This window comes from Camelus bactrianus, chromosome 17 (assembly GCF_048773025.1).
Source record: "Camelus bactrianus isolate YW-2024 breed Bactrian camel chromosome 17, ASM4877302v1, whole genome shotgun sequence".
Taxonomy (NCBI): domain Eukaryota; kingdom Metazoa; phylum Chordata; class Mammalia; order Artiodactyla; family Camelidae; genus Camelus; species Camelus bactrianus.
The window spans coordinates 59,620,201-59,645,150 of record NC_133555.1 but is presented as its reverse complement, the minus strand read 5'-3'; the positions used below and the strand labels follow the sequence as shown (position 1 = coordinate 59,645,150).

Here is a 24,950-nt window from a genome sequence, read left to right as displayed (position 1 = left end):
TACTGAGCCTGGTCCTCTCCCCCATAAGGTGCAGGCCCCTGCATCTGTGAAGGGGAGATGTGGTCTTGGGGGAAGAGCAGGATGTGCAGACAGAGGTGAGCAGGCAGGGAAGCAGGGCCAGCTGACTGCCACTTTCTGCCCCTCCCCTCTGGCTTTCAGCAACACTTCCTTCATCCTACAGTTACATGAACTGCCTTTTTCTCCTTTCAAGTTTCAAAATTCCCTGCACTCAAAGAATTTTGGAGAAACATTACATGAACATTTTCTGATTGTTCATTTCAGATTCCTCCTTCTCTCTGACAATAACACATCTGGCACTAATCTAAATACTCATGAAGCAAGACCAGCAAACTCACAGAAAGCAAGAGGGGAAGGACCCCCTTGATCTTTCAGTCAACATGGAGGGTTAAAATTGTCCAATTTAAAAATACAGCTGGGCAGATAAGAATAAGAGATACTAGAATATTTAAATCAAATACTTCTGGCTAACTGAGTTATATTGCCAAGCATTTAAGTCACCCTCACTCCAAGAAAAATATTTTACCAGGAATCAGGCCCTTAACAAATCCTATAAAACAGAAGTCAAATAGGACTATCTGCAGACTGATGGTAAGGGTCTATTATTCTCAGAATGCTGGGCCTTTAATTTCAGAATGAAATCCAAGCATGTTACCCAAGCAGCTTATACCTTATATAGCAGATGGTGGACATCAATGGGACAGTTCTGTGTTACTTTGTCAACAACATCTGAGATGGATTGCATAAAATCCAGGTTGGTGAACAGAATTTTGTACAGATATAAAAGAAACAATACACATTTCTCTCAACAACTTTTTTAAAATGTAACTTTAACAAATACAGAATTCACTATGCCTTTTAAACCATCACATTGGAATGAATGTGTCAAATTAATCCAAGTGACTCTGTGCATGGAGTGATGGTGACATGTCCCTTCAAGAGATGAAATGTGTGGGTTTAGAGAGGGAAAAGAAATCAAACAGTAACAAAGACAGACCAGCCCTGCGTTAGGATACACAGTGACTCAAACTTTATATGAGATTGTAAAAAGCAAGTGCTCAGTGTATGTGGCATGTAATGAAAAATATTGTAGATAATGAGCATGTGATGTATAGACACTAATGTCATGAAAAAGTTAGCCAGGATATAAGAAAAAACCTAGTCAGTGACTCACACTGTAAATCTGAGCTAGAAGACTGGGAATGGGGGATGGTGGTGGCTTCTAGGTGAAACAATCAATATGGTAATAACCATGTTATTAACTAAAAAGTCTTACATTCAATTCCATAAGTGAAATAAGCTAAAGTATAAGTAATTCAATTACAAAATTCTTAAAAATGCTTTAAAAATCATGAAAAGTGTCAATGTGCTCGAGGGAAGAAGAAGGCGCCATGCAGCTGTTCACTGGACTTTGCTGGTTTATGTCTATTTTAACTGAAGACTAACACGAGCGAATGAGTGCCGTGATATCAGGTACTGTCAGACATACATTGTGTGCCATTTCCCTGAACAGTCATACACATCGAAGAACAGGCAGTGGTTTGTATTTACCTATTAAATGTAAACTGAATGAGGCAGAAAAATATACCAAAATACAAATAAAGTCCATTTTACTTAAACCTTAAAATATTGCCTCTTAGTTACTGCTTTTACAAACGCAGTAATAATTCTTTGTGACTACTTGCTAAACTGATGATATCTTTAATTCTTCTTTCCAAGGCTGTCCTCAGACAGAAGCTTTATCTAACTTGCAGCAGGGAACACAGCAGGACCAGCTGTACTGGGTTAAATCTTGGACTGCGGATGGATCGTCATGTGTGATGGGAAGATTATATGTACGCTATCGTACTCTTATACAGAGGCAAATTCCAATCAATCCTCGAGATTAACTAGTTTTCATATCAGTAGGAGATGAATTTCAAATCCATTCTCTTCTATTGCTCTTAAAGCTTCTTCCTAACCACTATTGGTTTAACCAACCATTAACTGTTTAACAGATAGCCAGACCCAAAGAGGAGCATGATGAAACACACAGTCAAGTGCGTGGACCATGCAGGAGCCAGAGCAGCCACTGAAGCTGCAGCCTACACTCCCAAGGTTCTCCCTGAAAGGTGGCCACCTCACTTGGGAGCCCAACGGGGAGCCACTCTTGCACACACGAGGTGACAGCATTGCTCCACACACGTCATTCTCTGCACACTCAGAAAGCAAACGTCTTACCTCTGGGTGAAAGAAAATTTCAGGGCCTGGGAAACTTTCCTAGCCAACATCGATAATGAATTTCTTCTGGCTTATGGCATTGTTCCCTGTTTGCTGTTTGATCCACTTCCGCTGATCCACGTCATACTTGGCAAACTTCTTGACTATATTGGGGCAAATGTGACAGTACTTCTCCTGCAGACACACACACAGAGATGTCACCAGGCATTAGCGGCCACCCAGTCTGCCCTCCGGCAAACACCCAGTAACTCCAGCACCACAAACCCCCGACATCAGTCCTGCCCAATGCCACAGCTCCAAGGGACATTTACTGGGCTCAGTGATCTCTAACAGCTATGCTCTGGCCACGTACTCTGCTTTCTTTCCAGCTCTGCTATTAGTCCCAGCCTCACTGTGTCACATGTTGCTGCCTACTATCTGAGATGACGTCTGACGGTGCCTATCAAGTCCCTAGTCTCCATCTCCTCTCTTCTTACTCCTTGTATGCCCCCACGTGGCACCTGCCCAGGCACTCGCTGCCACCTACTGGGACAAGCAGACCCGCATCGCAGCCCAACCCAGATCTGAAGGCAGCAGATCTGGCCCTGTGGTCACCACATCCGATTGGCAGGTGGTTAACCTGCTCTGCGGTCTGACACAGCACACTCAGTGGCTCCATGACAGAGAGTTAGTGAGTGCCTAGGCACGTGGGATGCACAAGTGAATAAAACACACACAGACCCCTGCCCACTGGCCCATACACTGGCTGAGAGTCAGAGTAACAAGTGACAGTGATAAATAAGTAAATGGCAGAGCACTTTATAAGGTGCTGGGACCATGAACCAAAGGAAAGCCCGACTTTGACAGGATGGAGCTGCCACACATTGGGGCATGAGAACCCGCTCAGTGCCAGCCCCAGCCTGTGCTGTGCAAAGTGTTTCCTCAGCTGGTGATGCCTGACTGGGGGTCTCTGGGTTGATCATCTGTCCTTAGAGCTAGCCTCACAAGAACAGCAGTTGGCCCCTGGGTACCGGATTCTGAAAGTCAGCTTCCTGTGGGCCAGGTGGGCTTTGTTCAATGCCTGCACTTTGTCAGGCCCAAAGCTGGTGCTCAGGAGGACCTCTGAAGGCATTTTCATGATACTAAGTTCAAAATTTCTTAGAATCCCTGAAATGAAACCTAATACCATCCTTGGTATACTCTGCACAACTGTAAGACTGATGGGCCAGACTTGCTACACACCCCTGTTCTCACTGATAACTGAGTGAGTGGGTCACCCCATACAACTTCAAATCTACCAGGCTGAGGGCAGAAACAGTAAGTTGTCCTAAGACACCAGGTCAATGTCTCGCAGCAACTCAGAGGCTTAACTGAAGGCAGGAAGTGCCTCCACAGTGTTGATGGTGTGCAGTGTGTCAGCCCCAAGTCCTGGACCACCACTGTCCCCACCAACAGAATCCACGCATCCACAGGCCCACTCCTGCCCACAGGGGCAACAAGACACAGGGTAACTCTGACCCACTCCCACAGAGGGAAGTGGGGCAAGAACTAACTGACAGCAGGGATGGGGTGGCTGACCTGCAGGGAACACAAGGAGCTCTTCCACTGCCTACCTTCATGGCTGAGTGATACATTGTCACTGCCCAAATGGGCCAAACCTGGTTCAGGGTCAGAGATGGACCCCAGAGAGCCAGTGAGGAAGGTAAAGCCCACCACGAGGACTAGGAGAGCAGCCTCTGTCACAGTCAGCATACTCAGGGCCCTTCTCACCTGCATGGCCACCCCGACAGTCAGGAGCCAGAGGCTGTGAGACATATTGGTAACAGGAATGGGGAGGTGAGGGAACTTGGGTCAACTATCCAAATTTATTTCCTTGAAGAAACACAAGGAAAGGACTAGGGGAAGTTCTAGGAAATATTTTAACATAAAAAGAAAGTCATGCTACTTCTGTAAACCTTCCTCCAGGGGGAAAGGATTGACTCCCATGGGCTGCCCAGGACCACACACCCAAGCTGTGAAGTGACCCATCCCTGGAAACTCTAGTCCTGGGCACACCCGGGCACCCAGCCACCCTACTCACATGGGCTCTGACTCGCACCTGTGCACCCTGTCCTAAAAATACCTCTCCGTCCACCAAGAGTGTCATGCAAAATGTGGGACTCCCCCAGGCACTAACTTTCCTTCAACCAGCTTGTTACTGGGTGCAAAAGTGGGAGGGAAGGGAGGAGGCTAACCTCCCTTAAACTCCCCTGCAGCTCAGAAACTGTGTGTTCAAGGTCACATGTCACTTCCATGCTTAAATTTTTCTCCAAAAACAAAATCTTTGCTCTTTATATAATAATTATCCTTGTATTACTAAGAATCTCTTCATTTTGACTAAAACAAAACAAAAACAAAACAGTAATTTGTCCTGATTTTGCAACCTGAAGAGAAAATTGCTTTGAAAGGGGTCTGTCAACTGCTACCTACAGAGTGACACAAAGACCAAACCGATGGATCAGTCAAGTGGGCATTTTAAATAAGGACCAATGAGCCATTTTCCTCCGAATCTTACTGATTTAATTTTAGAGCTTCCTGTAACTCCTCCAGCATGGTAACAGAGTCTAGAAAACACAGGTGGACTCTGTTCAATGATTCACCCTAGAACAGCATCACTCTGAATGGTAATTCTCAGGGTACAGAACCACACACAGCAAGAGCTGGAAATGAGTTTGAATTCTGGCTGACTGCACAGGATTCCTCACAGTCACTGCTGCTGCTGTCTGCTCCTTACTCGGGAAATGAAGCCTGGAGGGAGAGGTGCAAGACACATTGGCTAATTGAAGGTTCTGTCTAATCAGGCTCCAATTAAATGACATCGTACTAGGCAGGATGCTCAATACCAGTTATCAAGCTGCTCTCATTTACAGCTGGAGAACTCCACAAGCATCCATGTTCAGAGAAGAGGCTAAGTTTTCAGCCCCTTAATTCAAGTGGTAAACAGATGGAGACCCACATTCATGGGGAGGGGAGGGAAGGCACAGTGGGAGCAGGGGTGGTGGCCACAAGGGGAAGTGTGCAAACACTATTTCTCTCTCACCACCAAACTGGCCCATTTCCCATCTGTTTTTACCTTAATGGCCTTTGTGGTCTCCAGTGGTTGCTCAGGAGGGATTCCCACCTCCCTCTCCCTTGGCAGCTGTTGAATGAAATACATATCTCTATCTGCAATAGGGATGTGTTTGATGCAGCTTCCAATTACCTAACCTTCCACCTGGGGAGACAGAGAGGCAAAACACCATGTGAGTAACTCCAGGAGGAAAGCCCTCCCTGGACTGTAAGTTAGACTCCTGCCCCCACCTGCCCTGGCAATGCAAGCATTTACTGAATCTCCACTCTGTGCAAAGCTCAGGACTGGGGGAGGGGGAATAAAATGACCATGCATGCAATTCCATTAGGAGAACCTGAGATGCTCTGTAAGCAAAGTGGCCTTTCCATTAGGAATGTGAAGAGAAAACCACAGAAGGCAGTTAATTTCCAAAATGCTGCTGTCTGTCCGAACAATGGGTCATTTTATTGTTCCTCTAACAAAAAGGAAAATGTTTTAACTATTAATTTTATAAACATTTTTATTGAGTTATAGGCATTTTACAATGTTTTGTCAAATTCCAGTGTAGAGCACAATTTTTCAGTTATACATGAACATATATATATTCATTGTCACATTTTTTTTTTTTGCTGTTTAACTATTAATTTTTAAACCAACTACAAATTGGCTTGCACTTAAAAGTCAACCACCTGGTTAGCATGCAGGACTTAGAGTGTGACAACCTGGACTCAGATCCTGGTTCCACATCTGTGGGCAGAGTAACCATGGCCACATCTGTTAACACATATGTTTCAGCCTTGGCACCTTCACCCATCATATGCGGTGAGTGGGTGCACAGAAGAGACCCAGTGACAGACAGCGGGTCAAGTACACAGCATGGTTTAGGCATGCATTAAAGACTCAATAACCGATCTGCTCACTCTAGTAAGAGCTGCACTTGGTAGGAAGGACAGTCTGGCAGGTACCCCTCAACCCTATGCTATGTGAGATCCATGCTGGGGGGAGTTTGGATCCACTCACCCAGCTGCCCTCCCGGACCAGTGACCAGGCTGTCAGCCATCACCAGCAGGAGAGGGCCAGGAGCTGCTGTGTGGTCCCAGGTCCTCACCAGCCCCCTGGGGTGCCACTCAACATGCAGGCCACAGGCTGGGAAGGTCCAGCTCATGCTGGTGGGAGTAGCTGTGCAGAGTGGACAATGTCCCCACCTGCACCAGGTAGAGGAGGCACTCTGAGCTCCCTGATGTCACTGGCTGCTTGTCACACACTCATGGAGACAGAAGGCTGGAGCAAATCCTCATCCATCTGACAGATGGATCAGTTCCACTATGTACAAGCACAGTTACCACTGAAGTTGCAAGAACAGGTGACTGAATTCCTCTTATGTCTTCTGAGGTGCCCAACTTCTAGAAGTGAGAGAGTGTGTAGCCTTTCTCAGGAGCCCAAGCCAATTGTAAAATATTTAAGATCAAGATAAAAGATATGTACACATTATTAAAATAAAAAAATCATAAGAACAGTAGCTCTCACAAACAGAAACTATTCACAATTTCTATACTCAATACATTACATATAACATTTTCTAAAATTAATTCAACCCATGTTGAGTATCAGCTTCATCACAGATTAAATATATTAAAACAAACCACAGCCAATGGTAGGAAAACAAGTAAGTGAGTTGTGCTACACCCACATGATGGGCTGTCAGGTAGTTACTAAATATCTTTCCACAGAGTATTTAACCATAAAGATACATCAGGGATAAGCCAATATGCAAAATACAACCTCAGGAGCACATTGTACAATTAGCACATGAAATCAGATGGAGGGTATCCCAACTGTGCTTAAAATGTGTGTTGTTTGTCTAAGAAAAAGAGCTCAGTAGACTATACCAAAAAAGTGTGGCACAGTCCTCTGGGCAGGTTTGTGGGTCATTCTATTTTCTTCTTTACATTTCTCCATTTTACCTAAATTTTGTACAGTAAATGTAATTTTTATAAATAGGGGGAAAAAACTGCATTAAGAAACAGAGAAAAATTTGAACAACAACTTTCTCTGTGGGCCTGCACGTAGTGTGAAACTTGTTTCAGATGCACAGGGGAGGCCAGGAAGCAGACCCACAGGCACAGGCCCTGACCTTGGCCTGCACTGACCTCTGAGGACATGACCTCAGAGAGGAGCCAGGCAGGACCACACAGCAAGTGGCACCTAAACACCTCACACCCAGGAGGGGGCAGTGTTCCGAGACTCGATGAAGCGGCTGCGAGCACAGAGCATGCTCTGCAGGCCTCCTGCCTCTCCTCAACCCCGGGCAAAGGGGACACTGGCAGGGTGCAATGACAGAGGGGAAAGATTTGGCTTTTTCCTCCTGACTGTAGACACATCAGCCTCCCCCTGCAGTGATTTCTGAACTTTGAGGTATTAAAGCACCAGCATATTAGTACATCATCTCTGCAATGTCCTGAAATAAAACAGTGACTATTTTTAAATGAAATAAATGAATTGTTTTTTAAAAAAAAACTAGTTTGCATTTTTTAAATTTGTCTTAGTTGATTTACAAAATTCTGTTAGTTTCCAGTGTATAGCATAGTGATTCATTTATTGCATTTTTAAAAGGAGCTTAGCACATAAACACACAAACCTATATTTGCACAAAAGATACTTGTAATACACAAAATAACAAACATTAGTATCAGGGGTTGCCTCCAAGAAGGGACGTGGAGAAGGAAAGGCAGGTCTGAATTCCCAATGTAACCCCCTCCAGATAGCTTCAATTTATTAAAAAAAAAAAACTTTAAATAATTCATTTAACTAGTCCATTGTACCAAATGTGTATATATATATATATATATATATATATATATATATATATAGTCTCTTGAAGCCTGAATTAGAAATCACTTCTGTTATATTTTGAAAATTAAAACCAAAAAGTGACATTGCAGAGCATCCTACAAGTCAAGGTGAACAATCTCTCCTTCTTGGCTCTTAAAAAATTTTTAAAAAGCAAGAAACAAATCCTCTCCAGAGGATTGTCACAGAACACAAAATCATCCTCCAAATGTTCATGTGCCGCACCCACTGATATCCAGATTACAGTTCAGAATGAAAGTCAGGAAAGCCCTCTGGCAAAGTGACACCGGGGCCAAGCAGAGCCCCGGGACATCAGACGACTGCTGACACCAGACTGCACAAATCTGCTACTGCAAATTTCCAACTGCCAGTGCCACAGACACTAGGCATCTTCCACTTTCTCACACAACTGTGTTTAAAGGCTCTTGTTACCTTTGCTAAGTACAGGTATGTCTTCAAAAGTGGTGCTTTAATTAACAGAAGGGTTTTTCCTTTCACTGCTTCCTTCACCTCAAATCAGGTTAGGCCCACAGACAGAGCAGAACTCAGTGCCCTGCTGACCATTGGGATAGTGTGAGTGACCCCATCCCTGCTGTCAATGATGATTCCTGTTAATGTGTGTTCACCAACTTGTCATGATGTCCACTACACAGCTAAGGCCAGCACTGCCTTCACAAATACCACAGAGACCATCAGCATGGGGACTTTCTCAAGTGTTCCACAAGCCTATCTTCAGGTTGGAGCAATAAGCCCTTTCTTTCTTACTGAGACTGAATGACCTTTCCCTTTCCCTACCTTCCATCTTCCTCCCAAATCCAAATTCCAAAGTGGACAACTAACATGTAAATTCTGTGCACTTAATCTGGAGGAGTCAACTTCTCAGTAAGATAAATCAAAGCTTTGCAAAGAAAAGCCAGAGAGAAAGGAATTTTATTGTGGAATCAGGAGGTTTTAATTTCTAATCCACTGGTTCCCAGTGTGGGTCCACAGATGGATTGCAATAAGACTACTTGTGGGGACTTTAGAAAGACAAAATACTGGGCCTGGCACCCAGAAATTCTCATCTGGCAGAACCAGGATAGTGGTTCTCAACCAGGGGCAATTTTGCCCCCAAGGAGCACCTGGCAATACCTGGTGCCATTTCTCGCTGTCACACTTGAGGGAGGGGAGGCTGGTGGTGGTGCTTCCCCTGGTGGGTCAAGACCAGAGATGCTGCTAGACATCCAACACACAGCTCAGTACCCTCCCCTCCCCTGAGGACTGCCCGATCCAAAATTTTGAGGCTGGAAACCCGTGGTCTGATATAAATTCTGAGAATGTGTATTTTGAAAAAAACACTTTTGAGGAGACCTTGCTGCATAGATCACTTTGAGAACCACTGGGCCAGTGTTTCCTGAAGTGTCTCCTACTCCATGGAACAGAAACAGCTTAGGGGTGGGGGAATATTTCTGGTTAAATTTGGAAGTGGTGGAATAAACAGAGTTTCCTAATGTAGGCATTTTCAGAGCCTTTAAGACATCACTGTCTACTGAGAATCACCACACAGAGGACACAGCATGTGGAATCTTCCAAGTTAATCATCTATGCAACTCCTCCTCTTTTTTCCTACAAGTAAGGGAATAGAATATGCAGGAAGCATTTTGGAAAACAATTTTATCATTTATTCCCCCAAATTTCAGTCAATTCCCTTATATAGAGGCAGATACATTACACCTAAAAACAACAAACCCCCCCACGAAGAACAAGCAGCTCCAGGGGAAGTTCTGTAAACTCATGGAACCACAGGAGCTCAGATCCACAAAGGGAAACCCTTGAAAGACATTTATTTTGTTTCATTTTGTTTTGTTTTAACAGATTCTATAGTATATTTTCTTTTTTATGATCACAAGTAAAAATAGCCAAAGAACCACACCTACATCTTGATCTTGTCTTCCTGAGGATACCTTAGATTTTAATGAATGTAAACAGACAAAAGCTGGACAAACTCTACACCAGCAGTAAAAACATAAATCACAGAAATTGCTCTGTACAGTGTTTGAGCTCAGACCTGAATGGGATGAGTTCATGTGCACTTGAGTGCATGGGAAAGGAAACCACATCACACAATGTTACAGAGGCCTCTAGAATCACCATTTCTTCCACATTAGACAACTAAGGTCACTTGGGAATCATGAAAGTCACTTGTCCTTACCTGAACTGCAATGTAGAGTCCCGGTACATTAAATAATTTGAACATAATTTCTGCAAGATATTCTTTATTTTCTGGTGTATTCAGAGGAGGTTCTGTCTGTAAGGAAATATTCACTATATTTAGTGTTCACCCAAATTTCATGTAATTACATCAGAACAGCAAAATGTTAATCTAAAAGCATGTTCATTAAGATGCTGTACAACTCCTTAATTTGGCAGACAGAGTACACCCAGAGTGATTGATTAAACATATTTTGGCTGTGAGGTTTAAAATCTTTGAGAGAGTAAAGCCTCTCTAAACACTTCTGCTCTTACTAATCCACCCCAAAACAAGAACAAGCTACAGAAAAGGAAACTCCACCTCGGATAACAGAACACCCAAACACCGTGAATCTGAAGAGACATGCACTGAGCTGCCAAGGGCAATAACAGCCCCACTGAGACCAGATGAGTGAGGACATGGAAAGAGAACACCAGTGACTTCAGATACCAGGCAATATCCAGTTCTCCAGAGAAGAGCAAAAGCAGAGACCCCTTGCTTGGAACAGTCTGAGCAGCACAGCTGCAGGAGCCTCGCTCCCCAGGTCGCTCCACTCAGAGCACAGGCAGCAAGGTGAGAAGTTACACCTCCACCATCAGCTGTGAGAAAGACAAGCCTGGGACAGAAGCTGCTTCACCCAGACACTGCCCATCACCCAGCCTAAACCCGACACACAGCCAGTTCAGAAAGAGATCCCCTCACTCAAAGATGAGGAAAGAACACAAAGAGACTAGCCAAACACCATATAAAAACACTCAAAGAAGAAGAGAAGGGAGAGAGAAAATAGGAAAAAACAAATGGCAGATAAAAAACATGTACCCAGAAAAATATAAAAATAAAGCAGATGAATATCATGACATAGATATCCGAGTTTTTTAAAATGTCTATTTAAAATAATAACTATTATCTAATAGGAGGAAATTAACAGGATTACAGAAAGATAAAAATAAATAAAACTGCTTTTTGTCATTCAGCAATATGTTGAACATTTTTCCATGTTAATAAATATGGATTTACATCACATATTTAAGCTAGGGAAAAAAAGAGAGAGAAAAGGAGAAAAAAAAAAAAACAAAGAAAGGAAAAAAAATCTAGGCCTTTTGGCAAAAAAATAAATAAATAAAAATCCACATTACCCTTTGTTATATACTGAGCTGTGTGTCCCAAAACTCTTATGCTGAAGCTGCAACCCTCAGTTGACTGTGTTTGGAGATGAAGCCCCTAGAGGGGTAATCCAGGATCAGTGAGGTCACAGGACAGCACTAACATCTCTGCAGGATAAGGCAGAGGGATCAGGGAGCTCTCTCTCACTCACACACAGAGGAAGAGCCACACAAGGACCTGGTGAGAAGGAGGCCATCTGCAAGCCAGGAAGAGAGATCTGATCATAAACCAACCATGATGGCACCTTGATCTCAGACCTAAAGCCCCCATAGCTGTGAGAAAACAACTGTCTGTTGTTGAAGCCACTCAGCCTATGGTGTTTTTTTAGGCTTATTGAGCAGAGCAACATACTCTTAAAGCAGGAAAAGGGCAGCCTGTCTTGGCCATTGGCACAGCTGCATGCAGGACACTGGGACACACAGGGCCACATTTACAGACTTTTCTGGCAGGAAAATATGACCCCAGAATTCTATATCTGGCCACACTGCCAATCAAGTCTGTTGCAAAAACAAAATATATTTAAACATACAACAACTTGAGAGAATTTGGTTTCTATGAACCCTTCATGAATTAACCATCAGACAATAAGCTTTAGCCAAATAATAAGAATGCATAAAGTACAGCCAAAGACTTACAGTGAGCAAGTAGTCCATTTAAGATGTAGGGATAAATGCTTTTCTTTTCTGGGAGAATCTATAGCTATAGAAGAGAATGTAAATATTATAAATTAAAACAACAGGAGTAGTATCAAGTTGACAGGCACAGATGGAAAGGAGGAAAATATAAAGACACTGATGCCCTTGTGTCATGGAATCAAAAGATATTGTTTTCTTGGTAGAGCAGCAGAGACACCAGTAAACATAAAGTCACAAACATAAATATCAGAGTAAGTTCACTAACATAAACAATCAAAAGCAGGTGATAGAAGAAAGGAGGAGGAGGTAAGAAATGTGGCCATGTACCAACGTGGTCACTAAGCACAGTAGGAAGTAATCATCCCTAAACAAATACAGGTAAATATCTTATACAAAAGTACAGTTATGTTAAAATATGTTTTACCAATTATCAGAACGAATATGCACCCAATAGAAACCAAAGAGAAAGCCAAGCCTGAGTTTTAAAATATCCATACATAAATAAAACACACTAAAACCAGAAAGCACAGCACCAGAAAAGCAGCTGTGACCACACACACCTGCCATACAGCCCAGGCCATTTCAGCACGGGCAACGGGAGAGCTCCAACTCCAATCAGCCCAGCTACACCCCACCTTCGATTTTACCAAGTTTGGAAAGTGATTTCCTCTCTCCATGCATAATTAGCACTGACTTCACAGGAGTCTAAACAAAGTGCTCATGGCAGCACCTGGCATGGGGAACGTACTCAGTGAAAGTGCATTATTATCACTAAAATCATCAGCATGTACCAGTGAAAAACTCACCTACTGAAGAGAAAGTCTCTGAACAAAGACTATGAGACAAAATCAAATTCCATTGTCAAGCCAAGGGACATCTAAAACAAGGTGCCTCAGAGAGGTGCACAGTTGTCACAGCTTCCAAGATCAGAAAAACATAACTGCACATAACAAGGAACTGATTACACAGATTAGGTCACATCCATAAAATGTAACACTTTGCAGCAATTAAAAAGGATGGGCAGTGTGTCTGCAGATATGAAACAATATCTACTATAAATTTGCTACATGAAAAGAGGCCTCTCCTTACATACACATTCTTAAATATACTTCTGTATCTACAACATTTTTTTAAAAAAGCAAGGTGTATGAGGGAGAGAAATGAGGAGCTGTTTATGGGCACAAAGTTTTGATCTTGCAAGATGGAAAAGTTCTAGAGTTCTGTTACATCACAATATCAATGTAGGTAACGTTACCAAATGATACATTTAAAACTGTGTTAAGTGGGTAAATTTCATATATTTCAAATTATAATTTCTAAAATTTTTAAAGTAAAAATCAAAATGTACCATAGTATGTCAATTTTGTTACCATTTTATGAATCAAGTTTATGTATAATCCATGTGCCTGCACATAATTATTGCTGGTTAAGCACCAGTAAAGTTGGTTTCCTCCAGGAAGGGGATCTGGAAGGCAACACAGAAGTGGGAAAGAGACACTCTTGCACTGGAAATCGTACTGCACCTTTTGAATTCTGTGCTGTGTGTATGCTAACTCTTCAAGCAAATAATCAAATCTGGCTATCAACTAGCTGGGGGCTTTAGTTTATACTCCTGTCTGATACAAAGCTCAAACATCATGCCCCAAGTAAGTTTTAATTACTCTGATTAGAATCAATACACTCCCTGAATGGGAGAGAGAAAGCAATCTTAAGACATAGACAAGAAATAATAAAGTCATCAAAAGCAGATTGTAAGTAAATGATCTAAACGTTATTCAACAACACATTACTTATTTTAATGTGCCTACCTCAAGGGGCTGAGATCAAATTAGTTAATACCTTAATGTTCCCAGTACACATTTAGAACTGTGTTAGTGTTTACTATATCAGATTTTTTTTTTTTTAGTTTTCTTTCATTTAAAGCACATGAAGAATAGCTGTGGATTCCAATATTTAGGTTACAATATATCTCCTTATGGCACCTCCTATCCAACCTGAAAAACAGGCCTAATAACTACCTACCACACAATTGTCTGTGGGATTAAATAAGTGAGTTAATTCATGCAAATGCTTGGTGGGGAGAGGGCTGGGCCTTTAGCAAGTGCTGAATATATCAACAATCAACTGTAATATCAAGAATATATCTCAGGCCAGAAGAAATTGAATGTATTAACTCCAGAGACCTAGAGTCTTCTCTTACCTTGAAGAGGAATCCAAGCACCTTAATAAGTTAATTTTATAAACATAACATTTAAACTGATTAGAGGGGGGAATAGGATGAAGAGAGGAAGGCTAGAAAGGTATGCAAAGTGGGAGCATAGTCATGCAATGTTTCCTTCCTGCCTGGTTTAAAAAAAAATGTGAGCCTATAGAAGGCATTCCAACAAGAAGTAGATTAACCCTGGCTCTGGATTCTTCCTGGGTTTAATTTCAGTGTCAAGTGATGTTCCAAATAAATCCCAGATGAATGAAAAATATATATAAACATCAAAGGAAAGTAGGTTTACTTACATAAAAATTTACAATTATAGATGTTCAAAAACATAACCTACAAAAAATCAAGTGAGGAAAAGTATCTGCTTATGACAAAAAATTCTTATCTGTTATATGAAAGAGTTCACACCATAAACAGATTGTGGCCATACATACAACAGAATATTATTCAGCCCTAAAAAAGGAAGGAAATTCTGACACATGCTACAATGTGGCTGAACCCTGAAGACCTTATACCAAGTGAAATAAGCCAGTCATGAAAGGACTAATACTGGATGATTCCACTTATATGAGGACCCAGAATACTTACAGTCATAGAGACAGAGGGGGGATGGTGGGGGCTAGGGCTGGGAGAGGGGGAAAGAGAGTTATTCTTTAATGTGGACAGAGTTTCAGTTTGGAAGATGAAGAAGTTCCTGAGATGGATGGTGGTGATGGTTGCACAACAATGTCAATGTACGCAACTCACCAAACTGTACATTCAGAAATGGTTAAAATGATAAATTTTATGGTATGTGCATTTTATCACAAAAGAAAAATTTAAGTAGAATAAAGTTCAAAGAAATCATAGCAACAATAAAAGCAATAAAACACTGATATGTACAAAACCCAGGACATGAATAGGCAATTCACAAAGGAGAAAATACAACTAATAAATACATGAAAAACTGTTTAAGATCAAAGGTATTCAAACTGCAAATTAAAAAGTCAAATAATCAAAAATGATATTAATCAATCCTAAGAGTTCAAATAATGTGGCTTCTTGTACATTGAAGATTTCAGTGTGAAATGGTATACCAGAGATTCAAAATTATTAACACATCTGGACCTTAAAATTATATATATATATATAATTTTTATATTCTTAATATAAAAATGCTCTAAATATAGAAAAAAATGTGCAAATATTAATTTATGTTATGTCTTACAAAACCAAGAAACTGGAAACAAAAGTAAACATCTAAAAATAGTGGGGCTGCTAAACAGACAGGAAACAACCACTGGATACATGATTGCATGACCATTAAAGCGAGGATTATGAAAACCGTGCAAGAAAATGGGGGAGAGGGATGGAGGACACAATATTGAATGCAAAATCATATAAAAACATGAGTGAAAAGATTAAGTATAGCTATACTAAATGTTAATATTTATGATAATGGGATAGGAGTGTGAAAAGCCCCACAAGAATCTTCCAAATTTTCTAAATCGCACTTATAGTTCTATAATAAGAAAAAAAAATTCATTACAAGAGTTGTGAAGCCCTGAGTTACAGCCTGTGTGTGAAGGCCACAGAAACTCCCAATACAACTTCCTGGTTTATTTCTCCACAGGCAGAGAAGCTAACAGAAGAAAGACTTCACCCCAGGGCAGAAGCCACAGCACATCCTGGTGTGGCTTTTCCCTAGCCTGTTGGCTCTGTAACGTGGAAAACACTTTCCATATCCAACCACAGTTGTGAAGACAGCTGAATTCTTGATCTGCCAGTCTTCATACCTGTAGTCACATCTTATGGCAGGCACTGCAATTTCCCTACCCAGTATCTATTCTGCCTTCTGCCTTAATGACAGACCACTGATCAATCACAGGCCCAGAAAACAGCATTTCCCAGACTTCCTGGTGTACAGGGATGGCTAAGTAAGTTCTGGCCAATAAGAAGCAAAAGTTATTGGATGTGTCTTCTGGGAAAGCTCCTTACAAGGTTGAAGGTAGACTCATGTAGTAGGCCCACTTCTGCTCTTAACTCCTTCTTTCCTGGAATATGGAGGTGATGACTGGAGCTGCAGCAGCTAACTTGTGATCTAAGGCAATCTTAGAATGGAAGCCATATGCTAAATATACTAGAGCACACAGAACCCTAATGACACCAGAAACCTGACATACCAGCACTGCCCTCCCTGCTACAAATGACTTTAAGAAAAATAAAACCTTTAACTTGCTTAAATCACTGATTTTTACACTTTAGTACTTGCTGCCAAACAATTCACCATCTGTGAAGAACTAACATTAAAATCTATACACTTCCATTAAGAGAAAGTTTACAATAAAATTAGGTTCTCCTGGCTCCTGAATCAAATTCAGCATTATTAAAGACACATTCTTCTGGGTTCTCAGAACCATAATCATAAATCTATGTTTTCCTCAATCCTCCTTTTCTCCTATGTTTACCACCAGTAATTGTTCCTTTAGAGGACTAATTTAAATAAAACCTTCCAAAAACCATTATTTATACATAACGAGATCTAAATTGGAGATATCAAGTTTTTCTTATTTTTTAAATACTGAAGTATATGATTAAAACTTCACATGAATGCAAGTTACATAAGCATTTTATTCATAATAATGGTAAAATATCATCAAGTATTAATTCAAAAATGAATAATTAGTCAGTACTATAAAAATCAATCCATATTTCTGGATAAAGAAAGCAAGCTGAACACATGCAACTAATATTGCTCCAGTCCCAAACCTCTCCATAACTGCAGTAAAGAAACATTTTTAAAAACATAAATCCTCAAGGAAGGGCAAGTAGGAGTGGAGATGACAATATACTGAAAATGGGAAGAACACGGGCCAGCAGTAACAGACTCAGCAGCGCCAAGGATGTCCAGCTCCACACCGGCCAGTGCTAGTGTACAGGACAGAGCAGGTCTGAGCCACCCTCATGAACCAGGAAGGGAGTTATTGCGGTAAGCCAGGACAAGCCACATGTCATGGTGATTATTATGTGTCAGCTTGACTGGGCTAAGTGGTACCCCGAGAGCTGGTAAACCATTCTTTCTGGGGTGTGTCTGAGAGGGTGTCTCTGGAAGAGCTTAGCATGCAGCAGACTGAGTAAGGAGACCTGCCCTTGCCAATGTGGGTGGGCAGCACACAGGCTACTGAGGACTTGATTGGAACAAAAGGATGAAGGAAGGATGATCCTCCATCCCTGAGCTGGGACACACATCTTTCCTGCTCTCAGGTGGATGGCAGAGCTCCTGGTTCCCAGCATCCTTGGGCAGCACTGCTGCTTGCTCTTCCTCCCCTGATTCATATTCAAAAAGGTTTGCAAATCTCCTCTACAGTTACAATTCAATTTCCCTTCAAGAGCACTGCAGTTCTTTAGAATATATGATTCTGTCTTGAACTCTGGGCAATTCAGTATTAGAGAAAAGAGTGTGGTTCCCATTTGCTATCTGTTTAGTCCACGTGACCAACATGAGTTGAGTCTCTGAAACTTCTTGAAAAACATGAGCCCTACTGAGCTCATTCCCACCATGGATGTGCAGATGTCTGTCATGGCAGTCAGAAGGGACAATTTCATAGGCTACTGAGGGAACTTTAATTTAAAACTTTTAGACTCTTTTACACCAAGAAGCCATTAGCTGATGTAGTGGTTCAGTAAATGTCTTCAATGAATTTCTGGACATGGCCACAAATCCCTGTACCTGCTTCACTCCCCTTCAATTATCCCATTAACTGATGAGGAAGGACATAAGCCTGAGATAAAACCACCATTCTCATAACTTCCTCTGTCACATCATGCAGCAAACACACCTCCTAACTTCAAAGTACAATAAATGTAACACAATATTTTCTTATGTTTAATGTAATAAACAATTATTTTTGAAAATTCTCTTCAGATACTCATTTTTGGCAAAGGACTTAAGCTTTTCCATATTCATACCAAACACCACCAGTTCGTTCCCAGCAATTGGTTTTATTGTACTGCGGTGTATATGCCAGCTAGAGCAGAAAAATTCCTGGTAGGAAAAATTTCCTGTGGGCTGTGTCCTGGTGATTGCATTTGCTCCACAGGCCTAAGACTCAGACTCCCTCTGAGCAGAGCGGGATGGGGCAGGCAGGGAGAGGAAGCTGGGCCCCAGGCCCATGCCTGGAGTCCTATCAACAGGTAGTTATGTGACGTATGAGAGAAGGGAACATGCCAAGCATGGCAGGTGGGAGTCTGTAATTTGTTTTGGCTGTAAAGACAAAGCCACTCAGACATACTGTCAGTTTCCTGGCTCCATGTATTTTACATAAACCATCGTAGATACACAGGAGAGAAAATACACAGTGGCCTGTAAAACACATTACTTGGACGTGGCAATTCCTAGTTGTAAAGATACAGCCAGGAAAAAGCTTAGAGCACTTTCAAGGACTTGATTTAATAGACACAAAATATATAGATTCCACTAACTACCATAACAGCCTTGTACTTAACATATTTTAAGCCAGATAATTCTAAAGAATATTCCATATTTAACATTAGGAAGAATTATATAATTGGATCAGGGACCATTTGACAATGCACTAGCATGGAAAAAATGCAAAGCTAAATTATGTAGGTTTTAATGTGCAGCTTATGTTACATGCAATTGCTCTCCTTAAAGTAAGTGTTTTATACATGTAATTAATTTTAACTTAAAAAGAACATAAAACAATGAAAACAGGCTCCACAACCAAGAGACACTTCTCTTCATTTCTCTGTATTATTTTATTTCATCTGAACAAGATCAATTACATCCACAATATCAGGGCCTGTAACTCAGCTCAGTGTTACTGTGAGATTTAACCTTGGCAAAACAGCACCTTGACTCAGCTCCCTCTGCTGTAAGAAGCAAAGGTCAGAGCCAACCAGTTATTTCAGGAGGACACCTAACTACACAGGTGGTTTCCTACCCAAACCCATTCCTCCCTCCTCATTCCTTGCTGCTGGAGGCCGGTTTAGGTACTTACCTCTTGGGGCCAGGTGATGAGATGTGGTCCCCTCACCAGCAACAGGAGAGAATCTTGACTCATCAAAATGTACCAAAGTAATTTTGTTCCCCTCTAGGGCCCACACTGGGCACGGACAGACAGGGCAAATCTGCTAGGAAGGTTTCTGAGGATGAGAGTCTTAATTCTAAAACTCTGAAAGTAAATACACCAAAAGTCAGTACAGGAACTAGGGCAGCCACCCTGGGGCCTGAGGGGAACCAGCACAAGAGGCCAAACAGGTGAATTAGGCTGGGTTCTCACCTCCATCTCTGAGCTGCTCAAGTAACCAGTCCTGAGTGGCCTGACACTGGCATCCTGTTTTGTGGGATAATAAGCCCTCTTTGGTTTTGGACATTTTGGTTGAGCCTTCTGTTATTTGCCCCAAAAGCACTCCAACTCATACAAAGAGCTTTAGTGGGAATTAAAAACTCCCCAGGGAAGAATATCCTGGGTTTAAAATCTAAGCAACCAAGAATCCACAGGGCTCTTCTCTCAGTCCCAGTTACTCACCATCAAAAAGTGATGGCCCTCAGGTTCAGCTCAGGGAAAATTAAAAATAACTTGTTCCATGAACCTCTCCATTAGATCTCAGTCTTCAATTATTCCATGTCTTATTGGCCACTAAAGCAAGAGAAATCAAACTATGTCAAGCTTCAGTCCATGTCAGTAAGAGCAACAGTTTTAAAAGCACTGGCCCAGAAGAGACTGAGTTATTAGAGAAAACAGGCCCTTTGCACTGGGTGAATGTTAATTTATGTAAAGAAATAACAGGCACTTTACCAGAAATATTAAGTTATATTATCATTTATATTCTACTTCACATCTCTAAGTACAAAGTATCATCTTAACAGTGGAGTAATAGATGCAAAAGTACAGCTAATCCGCCATACCATTCCATTTGGAGTTTGGAGGTTTTTAGAACAAATACCTAGTTAAACAATTTTAGTGCTTCTTTTTAATTAATCAGTCTACAGCTCTTCTACATCTGACAGGTCAGTGAGTCAACCTGCAATTTTCCACAGAAGCAGATCTTGCTCTCACATGAAGCCCAGCATTCCCAGAGTCAATCCTGCATTCTGGGGTTTCTTAAATTCACTTGATTCCTCACATGAAAAATACCTTGTTCAACTAACACAACACTGTAAATCAACTATACTTCAATTTTGAAAAATACCCCATTCAAAACCAACAACAACAAAACCTCTTTTCCAACACAAGAATAAAATACACAGCTCACAAGTACAATTGCTATGAAATCTACCATTTTGCATGATTCATCCTACTCTCTGTTCTTGGTGATACACTTACAGAAGCAAATCCCGGTGGGGAGTTTACCTTTGTGGCATACGTGGGTTTATCTATGGCTTCATCCCCTATGAAAAAGTCCAGGTCATCAACTCCCCTCAGCACCCTCCTTTTGGCTTGGTCAACCACTTTTGCTGACTCTCTGATGGCAATACCTTAGGGAGAACAACGCAAAGATTTCTGTCTGCATCCATACTCATTTCAAGGGTCAAGGAAGCATAATATAACCCCTGTGTATGTACAAGTAAATTTTCAATGTCAGGGTCTTATTTGGAATTGAGAGTGTTCACAGAAAAGACGCTATCACAGAGCACATAAAGTAATACAGAAACCTTTCTTATGTTCTGGTATTATTTTTAGTGCGGCACAAAGGAGCCTAGCTGGTCTGCTTTTAATACTGACAAAAGATGAATTACTAAATTTTTCAGTTTCATTTGAAAAAACATCCCTCATGATAGTGAAGTGAAAAGCACATATCAATCGGTTCCAAATTTTAGAATACAATGTAGAAGGACACAAAATTAAAAATATAATGTGAAAGAAGAAAATAAACTGAAAAATGCTCATACACTCTCAAGTCATTTTAATAAAACTGTGTCACACAGATTTAAAATATATTTTTATTCTTGTTACAAAATCACTAAAAGGAAAAACTGAGGTTGCTGACTAATATCTCACAAGAAAAATTCAATAATCAAACAACTGTATTATGTAAAAATATTAATGGCTTTATGATATATTATTTTAATAAAAGTTTAACCACGATATTTAGGAATATACTTATAGTTAATAATCATATGAAACTTCACTGTAGAATTTAACATCTAATGAAATGTGGAAAGCTTCATGAAGATTCAATTTTCCACTTAAATTCCTAACCCCTGGTCACACTTTGCTTTCCCATAAACTCATCTTCATCAAATTTATTCCAAAACAAATGAGTAAACATATACAACCATTTTTAAAAGTAGAGTATTTGTAGTTCCCAATTTATTAGAAATGAAGAATAACAGCAAAGCTAAGGGAGTGAATTTTAAACCTTGCCCTCAGAAAGGCATCTTGAAATAATAGCTTGAAAAGGTAGGGAAAAAAAAGGAGGTACAGGACAGAAATCACTTTGCTCACCTCCTCTTCTGACTCCATCTCACTGCCGCACTTGGTCCAGAAGCTTTCAACTTACAGAAGGTGGCACAAATCCAAAGCGCAGGATTTCTGCAGGACTAAGGCAGCAGGCGTGACGTGGACGTGTTGGGGACGGAGCCCAGAGGAAGCATCCGGGGCAGAAGCAGCGGGCATGCCAGGACCACGAGGCCGAGAGTGGGGCTGGGGAGGTCTGGAGGGCCGGGACGAACTGCGGCAACTGCAGCCACAAACACACCCGTCCCCGAACACAGACCCCGCCACGGGCGGCGCACTGACGGGCACCGCGCAGCCACCTGTGCACACGCAGCACGTCAGAGGGCCCTGGCGGGACGGCCCGCAGCCGACACCAAACGCCTCGCGCGGCCGCGGCGCTGCTGCCGGGCCGGCGGGAGCCCCCGCAGCCGTCTCCCCGCACCTCGCGCCCCGCTCCGCCCTGGGCGGCGGCGGCAGCGGCGGGAACCGGGGAAAGCCGCAGATGCCCGGGCGGAGGCCGCGCTCCCTCCGCGGTGCCCGGGCTGCAGGGACCGGCGCTCGCGCCCCGCCCTGCGTCGGAGCGGCCGCCGGCTCCGGGACTGACCGGCCGCGTCGCCCTGGGCCCCGACTCGCCCTCGCCCCCGCGCCCCGGCGGGGTGGCGGCCTCCGCAGGGGCCGCGGCAGCGAGAGCCCGCCTCTGCGATGAGGTCCAAGCCCCCCTAGGCCGCGGACCTAGGACCGCGAGGGCTTCAAGAAGCGGGAGGCGTCCCTGTGCTTCCGGAGCGAGCAGGAGGATGAGGTGCTGCAGGTGGGCAGGCTTCTGTCCCGGACCAGTGGACTGGCCCAGGAGGAGGACTGGAGCCCCAGGAGGAGCCTGCCGGTGCTGCCGTGAGGGAGGCTTACCAAGAGGCTGGAGTCAAAGGAAAGTCAGGCAGACTCCTGGGCATATTTGAGAACCAAGACAAAAAGCACAGGGCATATGTCTATGTCCTTACTGTCACTGAAATATTAGAAGACTGGGAAGATTCTGTTAATACAGGAAGGAAGACAGAGTGGTTCAAAGTAAAGGATGCCATCAAAGTTCTCCAGTGTCATAAGCCTGTACATGCAGAGTATCTGGAAAAATTAAAGCTGGGTTGCTCGCCAACCAGTGGAAATTCCACAGTCCCTTCCCTTCCAGAGAGTAACACCTTGTTTGTAGCTGCTGCACAGCGAACCTCTGGGCTGCCATCCAGCATAAGATAGACAGGGTTGGAAGGACCTCTTCCACCATGTGCAATCTCATGGGCAGAGGCTTCTTTATTTTCCTTGACAAATATCTGAATGACGCTTACAAACTGAATTTGCCATGCGGGATTTTTTTAACAGTCTGCTTGATTTGTAGGTGCTTTCAAATCTTCTTTAAAAAGAAAAAAAGATAGTGTAAAATATTTTAATAAGCCAAAGCCATGTGGAATTTTTTTTTTAGATGCCTTAAATGTGCTCTCCCACCCAGCCCACCCAGCTTGTTATTTTGGTTGGCATTTTCACTTTTTCCCCAGTATTTTTTTATCCATTTGATGTCAGTCTGTGGTTTTTGTCAGATCAACATACATGTGAGTATATTATCCTGGTGAATTGTCTTCTCATTCACAATATTAACATATTCAATGAATCCATTTGTCAACTCATTTATCTCAATTTTCACAACTGGTACTATGTCACTAGCTACCTGATATGGCCAATTCCCCTGTAACTCAATAGTCCTTTAATACAGAGTTTAACTCTATATGGCTGGTGAGTTTTAGGCAGTTACTGTAAGCAAAATGCATGTAGTAGATATCTTATCATGGAACCTGTATTCATGGAATTGAATTAGGGTGCTCAGTTGCCAATTCCCTTTATTCATAATCTCTCTTTACACAGAACACACAAGAACCATATTTCCCTCAATGTAAATTGCTGCTTTTAAATATATATTTTCAGTTTGAATTTAGTGACATCTCTTCAGTTAAACTTGCTGGTTACCAGTAAACACCTTAAATAGCAGTCAGTGGTGACTGCATCAGAATTGAGTAAAATGGCCTTCTTGTTCACCTGTTACAGACCTAGGTTTTTAGGGTGCCTCGGAATGTCTCATCTTTTATAGGTGGTCAGCAAGTAGGTACTATTTATCATGTAACTAATTACTGGGACACTGGAATGTACCTAAGAATTATTTTGTCTTATTTTTATTTTCACATAAATCCAAGAATCCCATCCAAAACACATAAATACCTAATCTGAAATGCCTGTACTTCCTCAACCAAGTCAGAGATAAGATGGGGCAAGTAAAAGGTGGTTCTCTATGTAGATATTAGCTTTTTGTAAAGATCATAACTGTTGAGAATAAAGTAGGAAGAAGCATAGTTAGACATTTGTTGTACAAATTGTTAACCTTTAAAAATATAATTGCTGCTGAAAATAGTGCTGTTATAAGGAAAATCAGTGCCACCATTTTGAAACTGGGCTCTTGTGCCATAAAAGCAGCTGAGCTAAATATGAGTATTAGTTCACAAATTAAGGCTGCCAAAGGAATAAGACAGAAAAACTTTAAACCACTGACATTTCATTCTAAATTATGTAGTGTGATCAGACATGATCTTCCAGAATTTTTATATTTTTCTTTGTACAGAGGTTATGTTTTCTGGGTGATTTTTTTTTTTAAAGGAAATACTTAAAAATCCCACAGATTGACACTTGTTATCAATCTTCAGTGGACTAAGTTTTTCCTCAGTAATCGCTGAAGTTTCTTTAAATTATATACTTAACACAGAAGATAAATTGATTGTTTTTGTACATAACACTGTGTCCACCTGAAATGTCACAAGTACTGGGGGGCCTGGGTATGTTGTACATTGATATTCTTAAAGGTAATAATGCATTAATTTCTTTTATAAACTCTTGGACTATGTATTTGATGTGTAAAATATGTACAGTATTAATGTCAACCATTTCTTAAAGGTGAGCCTATAAATATTGTTGTATCATTTTCTTTGGTCAGTAACATTTGGACCAAGTAGTGCCACTTGGGTCAGGATTTTCTTCAGTGCCATTTAGCAAAACATCTGTCTTTGGTCTATGCAACTAG

At 41.8% G+C, this 24,950-nt stretch overlaps 1 pseudogene; it reads right to left on the bottom strand.

The window, feature by feature from the left end:
- Nucleotides 1–682: 682 nt before the first annotated feature.
- On the bottom strand, nucleotides 683–20,835 carry LOC141573697 (actin-related protein 3B-like; annotated as a pseudogene).
- Between the last annotated feature and the right edge of the window lie 4,115 nt (nucleotides 20,836–24,950).